The sequence below is a fragment of the Puntigrus tetrazona genome, chromosome 20 (genome assembly GCF_018831695.1).
Source record: "Puntigrus tetrazona isolate hp1 chromosome 20, ASM1883169v1, whole genome shotgun sequence".
Taxonomy (NCBI): domain Eukaryota; kingdom Metazoa; phylum Chordata; class Actinopteri; order Cypriniformes; family Cyprinidae; genus Puntigrus; species Puntigrus tetrazona.
In genome coordinates this window covers 25,566,254-25,574,757 of record NC_056718.1, presented here as the reverse complement: position 1 = coordinate 25,574,757, position 8,504 = coordinate 25,566,254, and positions in this window count along the sequence as shown.

The window sequence follows — 8,504 nt, the reverse complement described above, 5'->3', positions numbered from 1 at the left end:
GTTTAACAACAAACTTGTTTAATTACCACATTTTTTAATAACCATTGCTTGCTTAAAAATAGTGTTCCTGTCATGGTTAATGATGGCAACGTTATATAAAGATTTTAAAAAAATTTAATGCATTTTGCTGCATTTAGTTTTTAGCAAAAATGAAGTAATATTATCTAAAATATTTAGAAGTTTTGGAATGGATTAATTCTGTATTTACGGTAATCTGCTAATATTTTATCTTCTTGTTTATGATATCTGTACAAGCATGCACGCTACCAAGTTTTGAATAATAATTTTTTTTTTTAAATAAAAGAAGTCTCTTCTGCTCACCGAGACTCAAGAATTTATTTGATCCAAATTACAGTAAAAATGTAAACTATTATTTACGCATGATCCTTCAGAAATCATTCTAATATGCTGCAGTTACTGTACAAAGTGTTTAGCAGTGAACCTTTACAAATCTTTAAAGCGGTTTGCTTCACAAAATGATTCGCTGTTTTTAATGCGCTCGGAAAAAAACGTCAAAAGTGTGTAAATGTACAAAAACATTCATGAAATGAATTGCATTAAAAGCGTTAGAAATGATAAAATGCCATTAAATAAGAAGTGTCCGTACGATAGTTTGGTTTTGCTTCGTTTTTTTTAATAATACGTTGCACAAGTTTTATGGAGAGGTCGTATATAGAGGCCAGTAACTGCCCGGCCTTTTAAAGAAACACGTGTTTCATTAAAAATGGATAAAAACCCAAACAGCAGCGCTAGGACGGACGATTTCAAGCCCAAAGGTTCGCAAAAACCCGGCCGAAGCGTTACGCACAGAGCAAGTCTTTGGTGAAGTTCACATTGAACATGAGAGCCTACAGAAAGTCCAGCAGCCCAGCAATTTATATGTGCGAAAACCGCCAAAATGACCCAAAACCAGGCCAAATTATGTCCACCCGCCCAATCTGGCAACACTGATCTCCACAGTGGCCTTCAATACTAAAGAAGGTCGTTCAGTCTTTTCCCCAACTTGCTTCAAAACGCCTATTTTCATGCTTTTTTTTTGTATTCGGTGCAGCTGCAGATCTCCTGCCGTGACGTTTAGCTTGTCGTTGCAGTTTCGCGTACGGTTTCGGATGCGACACAAGGTTCAGACGGAGAAGAGAAAAGGAGGTCTCGGCTCATACAGAATGCATAACGTCAGACCGAAAGGGGGAAACGCCAGAGGAGAGCGTCGCTGGGGAATACGCGACCTCAGGAAACTCGGAAAAAAGTCTTCAACTGGAAGATCCATCTTCGAGGAAGCACATCGGTCCTCATCCCACCAACAAACCCCAGAGGAAGAACGCGGGTCCAAGACGGAGACATCCATCTTCAGAGAAACAAGTAATGCTTCAGTGTAGATTACTGTAATGACTTCCTTCAGGAATAGATTTACCGTCTCCGCTCAAATAACAGATGAATCCGGTTCAGAGATGAAGGGTACGCCTGATGGCCGGCCGTTCATCAAACGCAAAATCGAGGCGTACAATCGATATTAATTACATTAAGGCTAAAGAAAAGGATCCTGCCGAGTGGGTCTCGTTAAACGTGTGGATAAATGGTTCGATTATGGAATAAACTCGGTTTACGTTTGACGCGTAACGATGACTAAACTCCACAGAGCATTATTTACAAGACAGCTTTTCGTTACTAACAAATTATTGTTAAACTGATTTTTTAATTTTTAAGGTGACCGGTTGCAGTAAAAATTATTTTTTGCTAGTAATTTAGTCGTCTAATTTTACAACATTTTTTTGTTTAAATGTGGCTAAAATAAATTATATTTATTTTATAATTATATTCATTTGGATATTTTAAAGTTTAGCATTTACTTTTGATTCACAAATACCTCCAGTTTGCAGAGAACAGCAATGCTAAGTGCACTAATGGATCAATTCTTATCCATTTTTACCAAATTTTTTATTTTTTTTTAAGGTGACCGGTTGCAGTAAAAACTATTTTTTGTTAGTAATTTAGTTGCCTAATTTTACAACATTTTTTCGTTTAAATGTGGCTAAAATAAATTATATTTATTCCATTTATTTTAATATCATTTATGTAACGTGTTCATTTGGATATTTTAAAGTTTAGCATTTACTTTTCACAAATACCTCCAGTTTGCAGAGAACAGAAATGCTAAGTGCACTAATGGACCAATTTTTATCCATTTTTACCAAATTTTAATTTTTTTAAGGTGAGTGGTTGTAGTAAAAATTATTTTTTGTTAGTAATTTAGTTGCCTAATTTTACAACATTTTTTCGTTTAAATGTGGCTAAAATAAATTATATTTATTCCATTTACAAATACCTCCAGTTTGCAGAGAACAGAAATGCTAAGTGCACTAATGGATCAATTCTTATCCATTTTTAGACGCAGCAGTGCTTTTTAGTGACGCAAGATGGAGCCAAAATCCTCCAGACTACAAGAAACACCGACGTTGCATCTCCTCCAACATTCGGGTGAGTCTCAGTTCTAGTGCAGAAAAGCAGTGGTCATTTCGAGCCATAAAATGCATTAAAAAAAAAAATCTAAATGCATAAATTTTTTTAATAATTTATGAAAGTAATTCATGCTCCCTAAGGCTAATTTATTTGGTTAAAATACAGCAAAACGGATGATTGCAAAATGTAGCTACGATTTAAAACATAAAATAACCGAGATCGGTACATTAGAATGATTTCTGAAGATCACGGGGTAATGATGCTGAAAATACAGGAGTCAAGCACATTTTAATCGGCACATTTTTACTGTATTTTTAATCAAACGAATGCAACCTTGGTGAACAGAACAGGCTTCTTTTATTGAAAAACAATAATTATTCCGACCCTCTAACTGGTGGTATGTAGGTTATATTTATGAGTATTATTAGAGTTTAGAATATTATTTTAGATATAAGTTATAAGATATACATTGACTTCTTGTGTATGTTAAACAAGCGCAGTACTACAGTACAGCAATCAAATCCTAAATCAGCCAGTTATTTAGTTTTTTAATAATATAAGTGTCCTGTATTATTATAGACAAATAAATGTATATATATTATTATAAACAAAATGCACACAGTTAATGTAAGAATGTAAGAAAGCAGTGGAGCTTGCTGGTGAACTACTGCAACAGACGCAGCTTTTTTCACCGATTCTTTTGTGTTTATTTATTTAGTGGAGTATTTCAAGGATGTGTTTGTGTGGAAGAAAAGCAGGTAATGTGTGAGACGATCTCAAAAAGAGGCCGAAGGGCAACAGGAACCTCTCCAGATAAGCGCTTGTTCATTTAAGACACAAAGCACGTATTTTGTGTAAAGCGCTTTAGAGACACAGAGAAAGAAAGCGCTGCGGTTCGGGTTCCCTCAGCAGTCCAGACACCGGCTTTCAAGACGTCTCCACGTTCATCACATGGAAATAATCCCTTTATCATATCTAGAGTTTCTTTAGTTCGTGTTTTAATAGTTCATATCACTTAAATGAAAATCTTACCTACATCCATGTTTATTATTAGTGTTTCATTACCGGAGCAATAAAATTAAAAGTAATTTATATATATATATATATATATATATATATATATATATATATATATATTTATAAAAAAACAATATATATATATATATATATATATATATATATATATATATATATATAAAATATATAATATAAAAAAAAAATATATATATATATAATATATATAAAAAAAATATAATATATATATAAAAAAAAATTATATATATATATATATATATATATATATATATATATTAGAAAGTAAATGAACAATTACATTTGTTATTTGTTTTTCTTGTTTTCTTTGATAAATAGTGCGTTCACTTTAAACTCTCTAAATTCCTACAGTTCATGTTCCATTGCCCAAAAAAAAAGAATCAAAAATAAAACTAGAAGTAAAATAAACATAAAACAAACTCAGGAAATGAATATTTTGTCAGAGCATCAGGCTTAAGTTAAATTTAGATCCAACTTTATTTTATTTCTGCTAATTGCAGAGACAGCTAAGATTAGTTTAATTCAAAGAACTGGAATGAAATAAACCACAGCAACAGCTTAAACAATAAATAAACCATTACATTTAAAAAACACCAAACTTTTACTAAGAAGTGATTCAAAGGATTAATGGCATCCAAAATAAAACATTTGTTTGCGTAATATATACGGTGCATGTTTATTATATATATATATATATATGAATGCACACACACGCATGCATGCATGCATTTAAGAAAAACGTCATGTTTATATATTTACATACGATGCAAAATATGTATACAGTATATTTTTTTACATGCATAATAAATATACAGCACTCATGCACATGCATATATAATTCATTTTGGATTAATCGCTACTAATTTCTTTTCATTTGCGTGTAATTGAACGCCGTGTCGATCATCTGCAGTCAGATCACAAAGGATGGCAACAAGCATCAGCGTCCCGTCCGACCAATCAGATCCGAGGAAGATCCACCGACATGTTTCCCAATATCTAGAAGGCGGCTGGAAGTGACGGCTCTGTTTCTGTTTGGGCGTCTGGTTCTCCCCGGTTTCTCGCGCCTGAGAGCGTGACTCAGCCTGACACACTCCACATCCGGATGAAAGGCGGGAGAGAGCCGGCGTCCCGCGGGGAGAGACACGGAGACGGAGCCGAGGACCGTCTGTATGGCCCCGGCCGCGGGGAGCCTGAGGTTCAGCTTAGGTTACACAAACGTGACCCAGACCTGCACGATCACGAGCAGCGGCCCGGCACAGAGCCCCGTATCTCAGTCAGATGAGGTTATCTTGACCTACTTTCCGCTCGCTGCTTATGTGATTGCTTTTAGACGCGCTCATTTGGACCTTGACACTAACACCGGGTCCTTTCAGGTGAATTCAGAGCGGCGGCGGCGGCGGTTAGCGAGCTCTCTCTGACTCACAAAGCGTTGCAGATATAAAGCGGCGCGCAATTAAGTGACACGTCATCGCTCAAAACGCATTAGTCTTGATGCTGCTGTTGCGTGGCGTGAAGTTCAGAAGACACCGGTGCGTAACGAGCGCTTCTGTAAACATGTGCCCACGAGACGGGGAAAACACACGTGAGATAGGGGTCTTCTGGAGCTAGACTGGGCCGTGAAGCAGAGCTGAAACAAGTAAATACTAATACAGATGTATAAATGACATCCTTGAATCAAAGATCTGAAGATACCGTGTAGCTTGAAAGAAATAAAATTAACATAAACTGAACTAAAACTAAAAATATTACCCGTTAGTTCATATGATTATATTTTTGTTATTTTTGTGTTATTTTGTTCTTTGTTTTCATTTAATTTAATTTTTACATTTTTGTTATTTTTATGTATTTTTAGTTTTTGTCATTCATATATATATATATATATATATATATATATATATATATATATATATATATATATATATTCATATCGTATATATTTTTATTTTTTTATCTGTCTAGTACTTTGTGACGTTTTATTTTATAGTTAAAAGTAAATATATTACCCGTTAGTTCATATGATTTGCACCAGTGTTATTTTAATAATATAATTCTATATTTTTTTTTTTTGTATTATACTATGTTCTTTGTTTTCATTTAATAAAATTTTTAATTATTTTTTGTATTTTTAGTTTTTGTCATTTTTATATATATATATATATATATATATATATATATATATTTATTTTTTTGTATGGTATTTTGACGTATTCTTTTATAGTTTTAGTTAAACTTAAATTACATAAATAGTTTGACTAAAACTAATTTTCGTTTAAATTTTGTTAAAGTATAAATAATAAGGTAATAAGACTCGATCACATCTCTTAACCTCAAAGCAATATTATTTGGTCTTTAATTCCATTCATCTCCACATCAGCATCCACAGTTGCATCAGGTAAAGATGTGCCGAACTGAAGCAATTTGGCTTCACAAAGTCCGATAAGACTCTCCAAGCTTTATGAATTCAGGCTCGTGTCCTTGAATTATTTCCATTTAACCACTTCATTTCGTGCACCGCCGCATACTTCACTAAATAAATTGATATGCCCTGTATTTTCATTTTTCGGACACCCGGTTCAAGGCCGCACATTCACTTGAAACCGAATATTTGTGATTCAGAAAGATTTTCCAGCCTTTGAAGCAACTAAACAACTAAAGGCCATTTTAGAAACGCAAGATCGGAAACGCAAGCGAACGGTTTCCACCGGGAGGCGCTCTGCTAGCTCCGCTTTCTCCCCGCGCGTCGACCCGCTGTTCGATCTCCTTGTAAAATCTCCTGCCGTTTTCCAGGCTCTTGCGCCGCACCAATTTCCAGAGCGCTGTATTACACCGCATGCGCGCTGAAGGCGGCGGTAATCTTGGAAGTCGTCGGTGATGCAACGTCTGTTCCCAGAATGCCTCAACTTCCCAGAAGTTCTGCACGGGCATCATGGGAGGTGGGTGATGAAATAGTGAGTCAGCTGTAAATTGCTTTATTTATGTCTCGTCGGCTGATTGCTGCGTGATTTATAGCGCCACCGGTGTCCCCATCGCTGGAGGTCAGGAGACGTCACAAACCAGATTAGCTTCTGACAGATGACTAAACCAGCGAGTATCAGGCAATCCGGTGCGGTTTGGCTCCGTGTGGGAGGTTCATGGCTTTTTTTTTGGGGTGAAGTGAAGGTGCGCTTTTAAATGTAAAGCTCTTAAATGGGTTTAACAGACGGCTGGAGCCAGAGGAGAAGCTCAAGGTCTACAGTTGTTGGGTAACTATTTATGAAGCACATGCTAGACTGCCAAAAACCCAAGAGGGCTAAAGTTGTCGACTGTGGGATGATACACCGAGATAGGGAAGCTCACGATGCACTGTCCAAAACTCAAGTCTGAAAGGATGAAGATGCTACTTCGTTCTTTGCCACTAGGTACCGCTTTTGGAGCAGCAAAAAAAACCTTTCGTAACCCACGATAAAGTCACTTTAAGTCATTATACAAGATTACGCAAGAGTTGGAGTTCAACTACAAAACGCAGTCAAACTACAAATTAAATGCAACCAAGATTTTATGTGTGGTAGATCCAGTAATTAGTGTTTAGTTTAGTTGGTTCTTTGGCTTCTGGTTGATGGAGGTTAGCACTTTTAGCATTTTAGAGGAAATAAGCCGTAAAACCAGCAATCAAGCAAATTGTCGACAGAACAATATATGGCTGTTTTTGTCTTCTCCTGTATGGAGCGTCTTCGAATCTATTAAAGGAAGTTGTTTATGTCTAAAACTGTCTAAATGAAGTTTTTCGAATCCGGGACTAATTATTTTAAGTCATTTTGCTTCTTAAGTAAACATACTGTACTGTTAATTTACTGGAAAAGACAAGAGAAAAATTTATATATATATATATATATATATATATATATATATATATATATATATATATATATATAGATATATATATAGATAGATATATATATAGATAGATATAGATATATATATATAGATAGATATAGATATATATATATAGATAGATAGATTAATTTACTGGAAAAGACAAGAGAAAAATAAATATATATATCTATATATATATATATATATATATATATATATAGATATAGATATAGATATATAGATATAGATATATATATAGATAGATTAATTTACTGGAAAAGACAAGAGAAAAATAAATATATATATATATATAGATAGATATATAGATAGATGTAGATATGACATTTATATATATAGATATATATGTAGATAGATATATAGATATGTCATATATATATAGATATATATATGCTTGTTTCTATAAAAAAAAAGTAATTCCAAGTTTGTCTCACAATTTGCCCTTTCTTCATCGACTTGCAGGTTTATATCTCACAGTTGCAAATTATAAACCGAAATTTGTAACTAAATTCGAGTTCATATCTTGCAATTTTGACGTTTTTTCCCGAAAGTTTACATTTTATTCTTTTCTGCTACAGAATACAAAGTTATACAGGTGTTTGTGACTTCATCTCACAGACCTTTTCTCATTATTGGACGTTTTGATTTACTCTATACCTAAGTTTATGCTGAGTTTAAATCTCGTCTTGCATTTCGGTTTACTTCACATCTTGCAGTTCTCAGTTCGTCTTGTATGCTTTGCCATTTCGAGTTAATATCTACCTTTTCCGATCTCGCAATGCTTAACATATTTCCTATTGTAGTTGCGCACCAAAATATTTGTCCGAAATGTGTGCGCGTTCTAAAATAAATCAAGTTTACACACTGAACCTCATCTGTTAGATTTTCTGCATTTTCACAAGCATTTGGGTTAAAACTGCATGTATATATTTATATATAAATGAACATTTCTAACTCGGAGCTCAGAAATCATCCGGTAAAAAAGAGAATTGTGACTTTTGAGCTTTCTCTTTTTTTGTTTTGTCGCTGCCATTCCTTCAAACACAGACAGAATTTAGATGCTTTATTGCAGCTTAAAATTCATTTTCAGATTGGATCATCTGATTCAATTCTGAACTTTGGTG